General features: G+C 35.2%; 1 long non-coding RNA gene and 1 pseudogene across 1 annotated transcript; both read left to right on the top strand.

Annotated features, from left to right (window-relative positions):
• The first annotated feature begins 2,544 nt into the window (after positions 1–2,544).
• LOC121051399 lies at positions 2,545–4,826 on the top strand. The gene is made up of 4 exons (XR_005805594.1): positions 2,545–2,737; positions 4,066–4,303; positions 4,555–4,618; positions 4,734–4,826. It is a non-coding gene; the product is annotated as an uncharacterized LOC121051399 (long non-coding RNA).
• Positions 4,827–10,596: 5,770 nt separating this feature from the next.
• LOC112184067 lies at positions 10,597–12,798 on the top strand (annotated as a pseudogene).
• Positions 12,799–15,183: the final 2,385 nt, after the last annotated feature.

Genomic DNA, 15,183 nt, shown 5'->3' with positions numbered 1-15,183 from the left:
TAGAGAAGAAGAAGCTTTAAAGACCGATCAGAGGAGAGTGGGCTCTTGGACAATATGACGGACAGTCGGAGAAGAGAGGAGTCGTGGAGTCGTGGAGAGACCGAATCTGCTGCATTCCTGCACCCACTAATAGATCAGAGTGGAGTCGTGGAGAGTATGACGAAGTAGCCGAAGGGAGTAAAGACCGATCTCCAGTTATGGGTGGGGCTTGAACAACGAAACGAAGTAGTTTCGTATATAGTATATGTAGGTAAAAAAATTTCCCAAAATTCCCGTGAGCCCTACCCATCCGTGCTTTGGATCCGCCCCTATCTTATACAAACAGAAATAGAATATTAGATAACATCAATTATCTTTTTTATTATTAGAAAAAAGATTGCCTATATATATCGACGGTTGAGATATGTTGAATTTGCTGTTACACTTGAACCGCCATTGCATAGAATAATTTAAAATAAAAGCAAATCAATTTTCTGTTTTCAACAAAAAGTAAAATTAAAAAGTTTAATGAATAAACCCACCTCTTTTTTTTCTTTTTTTTTTTGAAGAAACCCACCTTTTTATAGGTTGTGCTAATTGGACCCAATAAATATCTAAATGTACCTAGCACTTAAATAATTATCCACTAGCCCCTTAACATGTGCTCAGCACATGTCAATTGGTTTTTATTTTTATTTTTTAAAATTTAAAAAGTTACAATAGTTTCTCTTCTGATGTTGGGAAAATTTCTCCTTTTTTCATGAGAAGTATTGCAATTTTTTGAAATATGATATAGTCAATTGACTATCTTATCCTCGTATAGAAATATCTATATTATGTGAGGGCATATATGGTAGTTCAAAAATTTAACCATTCCCTAAAAGAATTGGCTTAATTTTATATATATATATATATATATATATATATATATATATAGAATTTACAGTACTACTAACAACAGAAATATCCTTATTATAATTTTTTGGAATATGTAAAGTATGATCATAATTTTGCTCATCATATAAACATTCTAAAGGTTCTGTTACAAAAAGTTTCGCCATTAATATTTCATAGATGGTACCTAAAACCGGTTCTCTCGGGTGATTAAGACCGATTCCCAGAAAGCCTGACAACCACCACTGGGTTTATACGGCTATGTAGGGATATGAGCTTTGAGAGAGTATGGGTTTTACTATGATCGTAAGTACAATTGGATGGAGAGAAAGAGAAAAGTTCTTCCAACCATACCAAATATGGTTGTTGACAGAGACAGAGGATCATCAAGTTAACCAAGCTATGGTCCCCAATGAAGAAGTTAATAGGGTAATCAGCAGATTCCAAAGAGGCATCTTTCACAGTTGGGCAGAATGCTGTGCTGCGATAACCAGATATCGTGGAGCATTCTGGAAATGTTATACTAATGTTGATATTGCTGCATTAGATATATATATAATTAAGCCAATTCTTTTAGGGAATGGTTAAATTTTTGAACTACCATATATGCCTTCACATAATATAGATACTATTAATAAATAAAGATTTGAAAACCAAACAAAAACCCAAAACACATTTAAATATGGAAAAGCAAAAGGGCAACAATTGATACAATAACAACATTAAGAGGACTAAAAGCATTATTCAATGCAAGTGAAGAAAGAGTTGTGGGTGAAATCAGTTCACACGCGACTGATAAGAAATATAAGGCACCTAGGCTCACCCAGAATTGCAAAATCTTCAAAGGGAACAGGTTTTGATTTCCTCTTTTCCTCGTTTCTTCATTCCACGTTGGTTATTTGGCTTTCTCCGTTTGCTTAAATAAGTGAAAACTTGAAAATAACCCAATGCAGCAATTAACATATGAAACTTCAATCGAAAACGAAAACCCAAATACATGGAATTTGAAATTTGAAAATTACCCAATAACAATATCAAGTCTAACTTCAAGTGAATCTACAATACTGTCAGCCGAGTTGATAATAATTTTATCCGATTTGTTTCTTTCTCTTTCTCTTCCTTCTGGGTTTGATTCTGCTCTGCTCTTCTTTCTTTCTCTGTTTTCTATTTTCGTATGAACTGTAAATTGGAAGAAGGATGAGTCCTGATGCATCCATTTGTACAACGATTTTCTCCCACGTTGTCTTGAGCATTCGTCTGTGTTGCCAATTCTTTTAGGGAATGGTTAAATTTTTGAACTACCATATATGCCCTCACATAATATAGATATTAATAAATAAATTATTTCCATATGAGGATAAGATAGTCAATTGACTATATCATATTTCAAAAAATTACAATACTTCTCATGAAAAAAGGAGAAATTTTCCCAACATCAGAAGAGAAACTATTGTAACTTTTTAAATTTTAAAAAATAAAAATAAAAACCAATTGACATGTGCGGAGCACATGTTAAGGGGCTAGTCTTTATTAATTAAGCCAATTCCTGGCAGAATGGTTAAATTTTTGAAGTACCTATAATACCCACGGTTTATTAAAACTCCACATATAAAAAAATGCTATACGAGGGATATGATGGTAATTTTCAAAATAAGTCGCCGTCGCCCACGATCTCAATGGAGGCAGAGACTCAGGACGACGTGGGAATTCAAATGTATACATCAACACTCATCCGTCTTCCAATTCCCAGTTCACACGAAAATAGGAAACAAATAAAGAAAGAAGAGCAGCGCAGAATCAAACCAAAAAGGAGGAGAAAATTCTTATCAAATCGGCTTAGGTCAGACTTGATAATTATCATTGGGTAAGTTTCAAATTTTGTTTTCCATTGAATTTCAGATTCAGTTGGTTTTCGCTTTTCTTTGGTGTTTGAATTTTTCAGTGGTATGCTAAGAAGTCCGGTGTGATCCTTCGGTCTTTTATTTTATATCAAACCGTTAAGTGCATTGATTTTATCCTTGGGTGATTGATTTTATATCAAAAGCGTTGAATTGTTCAGAATTTTAGTTATTTCGGTTTCATTCGCTTTTTCAAATGAATTAATTGTTTTGTGGAACATTAGCACTCCGTGTTGTTAATCTTTCGGTTTTGTTTTGCTCAAGTAGTGCTTCAGTTTCTGTTATCTAATGTCCAGTGCTATACATGTCAGTATGTGTTATGTAATCAGGCAAAAGAAATTCGTCAGTTTTACTCCAACAAAATGGTCTTTATTGTTTCTTTCCTGTCATACTATATACGATGGTTATATGTGGTTTAGGAACTCATTGACTGATTATATCAAGAGATATTGGTGTTTTGGCTTAATTAATAAAGATTTACTGAGTAAATTGCTTCAAGAGGAGGTGGGCCTGCCAAGCAATAGAGATATTATACAGAAATATATATAAACACACCCGGGTTTTCTAATCCAATCCATGGGGTTCAGTTATAATATCAAAGTCTGTATATCATAGTATGTATGTTGGCATGGGTGAAGCCTGACATTGGACGTTTAATACTTGAAGGGTTAGTTTAGTTCATCTTTATTCAATGGTAATCATTGTCGATCACTTGGTTTTTTTTCTTTCCGTTTTTTTTTTCAAGACTATGCAGCTATGCTAAGAAGTTTGCTGTGATCCTTGGGTAATGGAGAAGTTTTTTGTGATCCTTAGGTATATATACAATTTTGGTTCTTTTGTTTATAGTCAATTTAAATGAACTAATCCTTTTATCTTTGGGTTTTGTTTTGCAGAAGTATTAGGCGAAGCCACTTTTGCACTCTTTTACGGAATATTTATGTTTGAATTCTGAATTGTGCTTTAGTTATGTTATCCCCAAAGCTTGGATCCACTCTTTTGGGTTAGTGGATTACTGCATTGGGGGTTTAAGAAGGTTCTGTGTCGCATTTCAGTGTTGATTGTGTGTATATACATATAAATCCTGTCCAATTTTACTGCTGCAAATCGCCTCGAAAGCTTTAGTGTAGGAAATTGTGTGTCTTTTTACATTGACTATGAATCATGAGTTGCTTTCCATACTTTAGTTTCTGTAGATGGATAAATTCTTCGATGATGCTATAACTGAGTTAAGTGCTTGAAGGGTGTGTGCCCATTTCTTTTGGTTTGATGTTTATACATTTCTTGATTTTTTCAGCTGCGGTAGTTAGAGGTTGTGGAAAGTGTGGACTATAGTATTTGGCTGAGCCTATTGATGCATGCTCGACATTGACTAATGAAGCCAGACATGGCAAGAATTATAGCTCCCCTTTTGTGTTGAATATAAGAGGAGGGTGCAGTTTTGACTTTTGAGGATAAAGTTAGAAGAGCTCAAAAGCTTGGGTTCAAAGCTGCAATTTTTTACGACAAAGAAGAGAGCGGCGCCTTTGTTTCAAGTAATGACCTTTCTACTATAAAACTTTTATGCATAGTGTTTTAATTTGTGAAGTTAGGTGTTTGTGTTGTAATTAATGATCCATGAATATAAGAACAATTGGTTTTCAATCTTAACTCAATTTTTTTTTTTTTTTGGCTTTGAGAAGATATTATCAGTACTTTCAGACCCATCTCTCTTTGGGGTTATGGTACCTATACTTCTGTGTATTAAAATTCTTCTTTTGATTATATTTAGTTTTGGTTTGTGTAGAAAGAGAACTCATAGAGGTAGAACTGAAAGCAAATCGATAAGGACCTGTTGATCCATATTCAAGGTATGCTTTTGTTTTGGGGTTTGTGGATCTGTATATATGTTTGTGTGTGTGTGTGTTTTTTTTTTTCCTTTTCTTTTCTTTTTCTGATGCTTCAATAATCATGAGTTACTTGCAGCATGTATATATGAATGGTAGATTGGACACTAGATATAAAATTATGATAAACAAGCAAAACTGAAAGCAAATCGATAAGGACCTGTTGGTCTATATTCAAGGTATGCTTTTGATCTTTTTGGGGTTTGCAGATCCATTTATATGTTTGTGTTTCTCTCTTTCTCTGATGCTTCAGCATTCACTTCACTTGCAACATGTATATATGAATGGCAAGCAAAACTGATAGCTGAAGCATAGGGACCTGTTGATCTATACTCGAGGTCTCTCAATTGTTTAATTGTGCCCCATGTCATTTTCAGAATCCTGGTATTATTAAGATCCCTTGCTCAATTTTTGTCGCGTGTTGATTTTTCAATTTTTGTCGTGTGTTGATTTATAGTGCATGCCTTTTCGTGCAGCAGAAAATCCTTCTGCATCGACCGGATTATATTGATACTTTGATAGTACACCAAAAGACTGGGCAACTCGACAGTCAACTCAAGTCCGGTTGGGTTCACATACCACTATGTCTGAGTCAGATTCACATACTAGACCGATTCAGATCCACAGAGACGAATCAGGGGCAACCCAGACTATGGATGCTTCAAGTACGTACTGGGCTAATACTGAAACTACCATAAAAATATAAGAGAAACTATAGCCAGGTTAAAGCATGCACTACTTCCAATAAGTTCTGCTACGCTGTTACCGTAACACACTGTTACTACATGATCATTTAATTGTTTGAAAGCAAATAAGGTGTTGATGACAATGGACCAGTACTCTGTCTTTGGGCATAGGTAAAGTAATCATATATCTAAATAGGGACAGGGTTATGTTGTTCAGAATGATTTATTATTTCATTCGCAGCAAGAAAGCATGAATTTGAGAAAGACATTTTTATTGCAACCTATTTTGATATGATTAGTTTCATCAGTATTGCAAGGTAATATAAATCAATGAATCATATCATGTGGTTAGTGCATGAGAAAATCAGTAAAAATGAACACTGTATCTCAGTGAGCTTATTTTTAAAGAGTGGAACAAAATTAAGCATGCACAGTATGTACTCTTAAGCTCTGTTTCTTTTCTTTTAAATATGTTTTTATTTTGTGGTAGTTAACCAATTCCAATAATAAGTAGACTTAAAGGCGGGATGACCTATATTGCTATTGGGTTCCAACCATTCAAGTTAGATACGTTTGTATATACCAGTGCGAATTTTTGTACAAAGTTTTAAGGATTTTACTAATGGATTGATAAACACATATACAATATTTTATAATATCTGTATGGGATATGAGTCAGGTAATATGCAACACAGAGATTATATTGCACTCATGAGTAATATTTCAAACATGCATAGCAAGAGAGGGAGAACAATACGCACGCGCGAGCGCGGCCCTTCCGCATGCGCATCGCGCATGCAGGAAGGCTAGTAAATAATTAAGCCAATTCTTGAAGGAATGGTTAAATTTTTGATGTACCATTATACCCTCACATACTATAAATATTAATAAACAAATTATTTCTATATGAGGATAAGATAGTCAATAAACTATATTATATTTGAAAAAATTGCAATACCACCCATGAAAAAAGGAGAAGCTTCCCCAAAATTAGGAGAGAAATTGCAGTAACTTTTTTAATTAAAAAAAATAAAAATATAAGCCAATTGACATATGCTCCAAGGGGCTAGTAAATAAATAAAGAAATATATATATATATATAAATTAAATAGCGGCATTCATATGGAAGAAATCTACTTTTAAGAGCGATTAACAGCCCACTCACAACGTTAAACTAACGGGCATGAACATAACTTTCTGAGTTTAAAAGTAGGAAAAATTATTACTTTGGTCACTGAATTATAACTCAATCGACATTTTGGTCACTCTACTTTTAAAAATATCACTTTAGTCACTTAAGTTTAGATTTATTTTTCACTTCAATCACTGTCGTTAAATACTCCATTACATACCATTAAAATGAAGGACATTTTGGTCAAATTACTAAAAAATATTAAAATTGAAAAATAATTTAAGAAGAAAAAAGAAAAAAATACACCCGTCAAAATTTGCCTTTTATTGACGAATGTAGAAAGATCAAGCTTAGTGTCTCTTTGAGAAGAGTAAAAGAATCTATGAAAAAAGAGAGAAAAGCTCATAGTGATGGAAACTTCGCGTCTTCTTCGTGATTTGCTTAACCCCAATTGCAGATTGCTTATCTGCTCCAACATATAGAATTCAGATACATAAATTTCAAGCTCAGTTTGATTAAAGAGGAAGAGAGAGGGTTGAGGAAGGGACCGGTTGATTTGCGAAGAAGGGGTTGACAGAGAATTATGGTTTCTTGCCTACTGAACTAAGTAATATCCCACTACTGGGTCAATTCGGTCACGGAAATCCTAATTCAATACAATTCAATTGAAGCTACAAATTGAAAGCTTGAAGAAACGCAACGGTTATCATAAGCCTCATATCAGTTTTGTGAAATTTGAATAGTCAATTCTGATCTAGTTTATACTCCAATTGCGATTTTAGATTCTGGGTTTCGATCAGAGTGGAATTTTACCTCAGAAAAGACTTGGATTTCGTCACTTCACCTATCTCCTTATTCTCGTTGGTTCAAATCAAAACTGCTGAATTTATGAAGTAAAATGTCACTCCGATCGAAAAAGACTTAGCTATATATCTTCTATTTATATGGCTTTATTAATGATGTATCAACAAGAATCACTTCATTTCATTAGCGATTATATTGATGCAATGATCATATAAGAGTTTCAGAATGTTTCATTAATGCAATTGTGAAGGAGTTGGTTTATGAGGTGATATAATTGGGCAACGAAAAAGACTTGGCTAGGAACAACTTACCCCAAACCTGATACCCAGAAAATTTAACAAGATTATCGAAACTCATAATCTAAAGATACCCACTGGAGCGTGGGAATTTCACCAAAGAAGAAGACGAGCTTATTATCAAGCTCCATAACTTACTAGGAAATAAGTAATTGAAACATACCCAATTCTTTATTTTTCAATGGTGGCTTGTTTCTTTAGTTGGGTGCAAGAAAAGGTTAGTATGGGAACTTAGGTGGTTTAATTAGAAATATTTATAAACAAATAAATTTGATGGGTCTGCATAGAAATTTGCTGGGTACATTTAGAAAGACCCAAAAAAAATTGACCCAAAAAAATTGATACTCAATTTGACCAAAATGTCCTAAAAATATGAGTTATTTACAAGAACTTAACAGTGAAGTTGACGACAGTGACAAAAATGATAGACAGTGTTTTAGTTGAATGACTAAAGTGAAAATTTTAAAATTATAGTAATCAAAGTGTCGACTAAGTCATAATTTGGTGACCAAAATGATATTTTTTTCACAAAAATATACTAACTGAGCTACTAAATTTCTGGTATACTATGAGGCTAGATCAACAGTCATATTGATCAAGGAGACTCCTAATTAGGCGAACTTTGTTCTTTGCACTCTTTGGAAAATAATATTTGTTTAAGCCAAATCTCCTCCAATGTTTAAGCATACCAAACGTACAACATCGTCACCCCACCCTCGAACTTCGTCCCCAACCCATGATTTGCAGTTTCCTCCCCAAAAAAAAAAAGGTTCAAATTTAAGTCCCAAATTTACTAAAAGGTCTCTAAAGTTCATGACTTCACCTCACCTTAAGCTCCTAAATTCTCAAAGTCGGCCCTGCTCTGCTCGTCTTTTCTTAAACCTACCAATTCAGTGGCAGAAGCAAAATATGAAAAAAGACCGGTGTGAATCATTTATTCTTCAAATCTACTATAAAAAAACGATATAAAGAAAAACACACAATTAAATATATATATAGTGGAGAGGGTTCCCGAGACGTATATGCATGCTTTTATTTTCGGTACAAGGACTAGGAAAAGGAAATACATGTTTGAACTCTAATATTTAGGGTTAAGGTAAATGTTGATTGACAGGAGGGGGAATGTTTCCAAATTCCAAATACTAGAACCAAGAACAATTCATTCAAAGCATGGTTCAGCCTACTAGCCCGAACAAATTCTCAAGATTAAGAGGTTCAAAACATCTTTGAAACTAGAAAGATCATCATCGGCCTAGAGATTTTAGGAGTCACTCAATATAAAACAATTTTTTAGCTTTGAGGCCGAAATTTGCTATTCATTGAACTTAACTAGCTAGATGAACTGATTCATACAATGGCAAGTCCACAACACACCGGAACATGTCGGTGCTCTAGTCTTCGATCAGATTGAAGGTTGTGACATTTAAGCGTCTTAATCAAGTATTGAATATGTTATACACTTCTAATTAGTAGACTTTGAAATACTACTTCGCGGCCATCATTTCTAGAACTCATAAGATCAATAATCAATATTTTAGCTGTCCGATTTAGCTCATAGCCTTATACAATCAATATCAAGACTAGATGGTCTAATAGACTAATAATATATCTCTTAAAATATAATTATACTTGCCCAATTTTTATAAACTTCTATCAAACATCTCTGTACGTCATTTCTTTATCTCTTAAACTAGGGGCGGATCTAGGTAGTGGCTTGGGCGGGCTGAAGCCCGTCCGAGATTTTTAGGCTTAAAAAAAAAAAATTAGATGTATACTTTAATTGATGTGGGTTTAAATGTTTAATTGATGTGGGTAAGTGGGTTTAATTGATTTCAAAACGTATCAAGGTTGATCAGTGGGTCTTCTTGTGGGTTTAATTGATTTCAATACTTATCATTTTATCAATTGTTGTGTAATCTCAGTATCTCGGCCAGGAGCTTGGCCTCATTCGAATGCCGAGTAATCAGTTCAAGTTTATAGAGTTAACTTTGCAGATTGGGCTTGGGTTTATTTGCTAGCTATTTCGTCCTATCCATGACTTTATATTCAGAACAAACTTTTGGGTTGAAAAAAAAAAACTATATATATGATGTATATTTTTTGTTTATATGTATGTTTGTTTAACGAAGCCTACCTGAACTCTCGAATTATCGAAGTCAAACTCCTCTCTGGCTCTCCCATTCTCTCTGTCCATCACAAATTCTCATTCTTCTTGTTTTTCTTCTTCACAAAAAGGCCTAAATTAAGGACTAAATTCAATCTTTGAACACTTGAACTCTCAGGTTCTCATCTCCCCACTCTTGCATTCGCACATCTATGCATAATTGTATATAAAAAAAAAAATTTAGGCTTCGCCCAAAGGGACACATAAATATGTAGCCCTCCCTATTTTCAAATCCTAGATCCGCTACTGTCTTAAACTGAGAAATTAATAATATCATCTCTAATGGCCAACACAACCAAGCCACCCTTTTTCGTATCTCCTTGAACTCGAAGCAACTTAGCTAGCTAGTTATCAAACTCAACTCAATTAGCACCTGTGGAATGAATTGATTCACAAACAAGTCAACTGGTCAAAACATGTACTATACTCTGATCTGAGTATTATATAGAAGACTCCTCTATTACTTATAAAGTAATTTCTTAGACAGCAAGTAATCAAATGAGGGGCGCATACAACTCTCTTTGTACTAATTTGGGTACTGGCAAACACCAGTGATTAATTCAGTGAATAATGTAAGAAATATATAATAACACAAAACGAGTGGAGTACGTGGCCTCCAAACCAGGGAGTTCATGTCCGGCGCAGCTGCTATCTTTATATGCTTTCCATGTATATGTCAAAACATGATGCAGCAACTTAATCATCACGACATGAAGATCAATTCACAATTACACAAACACATACCAAAAGCATAAACATATGAACAAGAGATCAGCATAAGAGAATTACTAATTTCATTAGGACACCCACCTGCATCCACACTCTTGATTCCATCCAAGATAGTCTGATCAAGGGAAACCATGTTGATGTCCATTTTTGCAGATGATGATCACAGCAACCTTACCAAAGAAGAGTCTTCTACCTTCTACTACTGTTTAACCTCTCACTCTATGGAAAATGAACTGTTTGTTACTCGTAGTAGAGGCAGGGACTTCTCCTGCTAATATATAGGCATAAATCCAAAGAGTCCTCTTTCCATAAAAGAGTCCAGGTTATCTGCCTAAGCTTATTGATTAGGAGACTTAAGTTTATCACATTAACTTGATGTTAACTAGGTAGAGTTAACTTGAACTTCTAACTCCTATTAAGAGATATACATTCTCAATAGGTAACTAGATAGAGTTAAAGCATTATGTTTCTTGTTATTTATCTCAAACTAAATCAGTTATCATTTACTTAATGCTATGAGATAATGTTAAGTCCAATATTTTCCAACAGTATATACATCTATATATATCTAGATATATCAAATATATTTTAGTTTCTTAATTAATTAAGACACACAATAAACCTAGCATGCATGCATGTGTATACATAAACCAGCTTATAAATACCAGAAGCTTATAGCTAGCATCTTCATCAACTCTTTCCACCAACATCAATTCTACTTAATTTTGTAATTTAATCCCTCCTAGCTTGGCCTTTATTGTCGACATTTCCTCTGACTCCCTCATATTAAGCAAAACGATTCAGCTTACAAGGTGTTTTGCCACAGTTGTATTCCTATTTCTTACACTGATACAACAGTCGTCGGCTGCTGACGACACTACAACGACTTCTTGTTGGAGCTAATCGAAATGGTGTAACGGACTCCACCCAAGCTTTTCTTGATGCTTGGGCTGCTGCCTGTGGAGCCTCCGCGGATTCTTCTGAGATATATGTACCCAAGGGGAGGTATTTGCTTGGCGCTATGGCCTTTAAAGGTGACTGCAAAAGCTCACGTCACTTTTAGGATTGAAGGAACACTCGTGGCTTCTCCTGAAGTCCTGATTACCGAGTACTAGGCCAAGCAAACAACAGGTTTAGCTTTGAAGGAGTTACTGAGGTAAACATTGTCGGAGGGGCGCTTGATGCTAAGGGTTCCAGCTTCTGGGCTTGCAAATTAAGTACCGAAACCACCAGTTGTCCTAAACTCCTAATGGAGCCACGGTTAGTATCTATTGAATTTCAAGTAGTTCATCGTATCTCTACTAACTTTTTAATGATGATATTTAAGCTAACTAAATTAGTGTACATACATTGCAGACTTTGAGTTTTACAAACTCAAAAGACATTAGAGTTGAAGGATTATCATTGAACAACCAAATGTTTCACATTGTGATAAACGGCTGCCATGATGTACTCATTCAAGGCGTCAAAATTATTGCTGCTGGCAATAGCCCTAACACCGACGGCATTCATGTCCAATTTTCCAAAAATGTTGCAATCTTCGACACCTCCATCAAAACCAGGGATGATTGTGTCTCTATTGGCCCCGGCGCCAAGGACTTGTGGATGGAACGCATATCATGCGGACCTGATCATGGCATTAGGTAAGTGAAAGTTTCTCGTTAATATATAGTATACCTCATATTAGACCTGTGAATGTTAGTGTTAATTAGCTAACACATGCATGCATTATGTCGATTGTTTGCAGCATTGGGAGCCTAGCCAATTAAAGATTTGGAAGAGGAAGGAGTCCAAAACGTAACGGTCAAAAATGCGATTTTTAAGGGTACCCAAAATGGGATGCGATTTTTAAGGGTACCCAAAATGGGTTGAGGATAAAGTCTTGGGCGAGACCTAGCAGTGGGTTTGTCCAAGGTGTCCAATTCCTTGATGTCGTAATGGTTAATGTACAAAACCCCATTGTAATTGACCAGAATTACTGCCCACACAACCTCAACTGCCCTGGTCAGGTAACCATTAAATTAACTTGATTACCCTCCATGGCTCCATCTCTACTTACGTTACAAGTTCAAGAACATAGGTACTGATGCAGCAGATTGCCATCTTATTTCTGTAGGTGTCAGGTGTGAAAATCAGTGACGTATTGTACCAGAACATACGAGAACATGCTTGAAGCAGTTGCTGTAAAATTTGATTGCAGCGCAACAAATCCCTGCACTAAGATAAGACTCGAAAACGTGAATTTGACTTGCCGGAAGCAAGTAGTTCAATCAATTTGTACAAATGTCAATGGTCAGAGTGTTGGCAGTGTTCATCCGGACAGTTGTCTGTAATACTCGCAAAGAAAATAGGCATGAATCAGCTAGGACTAGTATACACAATATCAGAAGTGGACATTAAAGTTATGCAAACTGATCTAATTGCATAACTAGGAGTATCAAACATTTGTATAGTTTTTCTTTAGGCCTCGTTTGGTTCGCGGAATGAAAGGGTTGGGAAAGGAAAATTGATCATTTTCTATGTTTGGCACACCCAAGAAAATGAACAACTTTCTTACATGAAGAAAAAATAAGGAGGAAAATGGATCCTCCCACACCCCATGGGATTCATTTTTCCTCATACTTTCCCTGCATTAATTGCACATTAAATACATACTCTAAAGATTATTTTAACTGTTGTTATTACCAAATTATCCATGAAACTTTTGAATATTGAATTGTTTATATTTTGATAATAAGGATATTATTGGAAAATTGATGTTATCTACTTTCCTATTCATGCACAAACCAAACTTCAGAAAGGAAAGCCTAATACATTTTCCCATTACTTTCCCGGTATTTCCAAACATTGCACTACTACACAAAAGGCTTCACACGACGATTTAAAACTGTTGTCTCACGTTTTGCATTTTCGTGGTCTATCGAGGCATCGTTTGATGAAACGCTGTCAGACGACGGTTTTCAACCGTCGTATACCGATCATTGGGTGGACGGTTTTCAGCTGACTCCGTCGTCTGATGGACCAGCAGATCTGCCGACATGCTGTCGACAAAAATATGTCGTGGTGTGACTTCTACTCATACCACGGTTTTTAGGATTCCACCCTTGTCTCTTTGTTGTTCAGAAGTCAGTTTTTATTTTTAAGATGTTGTGTGAATTGTATACACACGACAGTTCTTCCAGCATAAAATGTGGTGTGATGACCTAAAAGTTCAATATATGTGTGCCTTCACATGACAGATATAACTTGAACTGTGTATTGTGAGATTTGAGACAATGATTTTTGCTAATACTTGTTGTCTTTGTGTGCATCCAACAATGATATCGGTAAGAACCGTCGTGTGAATTGTTGAAAATTTGTTTGATTCAGCCCTATAATCCTCCTCATCAGACGACGTATTTTCCTTTTTTCCTAATGTTGTTTGATTTGGTAATGGTAAGATTTAGATTTAGCTGGAACCAAAAATTGACCAAATGAACAATAATTTTCTTATAATAAATAGCTGTTATAATCCCATAAATGGATCCGATAATGCAAATTGTATCCAAAAAATAGAAAAGTTCACATCTACGGATCTCTCATACCAAAAAAAAAACATCTACAAATGTGGCTAAAATAGTCTCATCCATACATGATCACATATCTATAGAAGAAATGCAATTCAGTCAGGCCAACCCAAAAATGACCAACATCTTGCCTAATGCACTTCAGACCTTGCATATACCCAAAAAAGACCAACAATGATTCATCCCAGCACACTTCCTAACTTTAGCAGGTTCTTCACCTCATAATTTGCGAGTTCATTACGCAATTCATCAACTTCAATATATGTTTGTTGTGAACTAAGGAGAGGTGGTGGATGAGTGCCCCATAGTGATCCTCATTGATGATTTAATGTGTGCCAGGCAAGTCTCCATAATGCAGATTCCCCCTAAAAATAAAAAGATGGAAACATCATATGCTGCTAAGGCTGTATGAGATATTACAGTAAGCATACTAACCTCAGGAACTATCCTATTGAGGAACGTCTCTGTATCAGTACGAACATAAGAGTCATAGTTCTCATTGATAGTAAGAGGAGCACTTATGTGCGGTGCTTAAAGAATAATCCAAATAAAAACCTTATGACCAATTTACCTGTCTAATTTTCTCAGTACTAGTTGCAGCAATGAAATTAGGAAGCTAAAACGGTTGTTTCTCGATACCATGTTTACCCTGCAAAATCAATCAAGTCTTGATGAGATACCAGTAATGGTATAGTTATTTACTCAAATCAGCAGTCTACTATATTAAAATTATAGATGAAGTCCAGAGCACTAAGCATTATGGGATGGCCTCTGAAAGTTCAAAGCAGATACATTGGTACCTTTAAAATGAATAAAATGTGTACAATATGCTAAGTATATCCCCAAATATGGCCCTAGTTATGCCTATATCCCCCAATCAACACTAGCAGATACATATGAAGATAAATCAATCAAGGGTGACTTTTGCCAAACACCTATTAGTAGTAAGAAATTCCTGGCTTTTCAATTTATTCACAGAATACCTAGAACTGCAAATGAGCAGGTTTATGTTCTTTTGTTAAATAAACTGGAAGAAAGTTAGTAGTAGAGGACGACCACGGCTTAGAGAAAGTGTTAATTTAGCATTCCTATATTCCCATATTATTCTGCATTTTTAATTCTATACACTACATTTTGATGACTTCGTGAACA

This window comes from Rosa chinensis, chromosome 2 (genome assembly GCF_002994745.2).
Source record: "Rosa chinensis cultivar Old Blush chromosome 2, RchiOBHm-V2, whole genome shotgun sequence".
Lineage (NCBI taxonomy): Eukaryota > Viridiplantae > Streptophyta > Magnoliopsida > Rosales > Rosaceae > Rosa > Rosa chinensis.
This window is presented reverse-complemented; position numbering and strand designations above follow the sequence as displayed.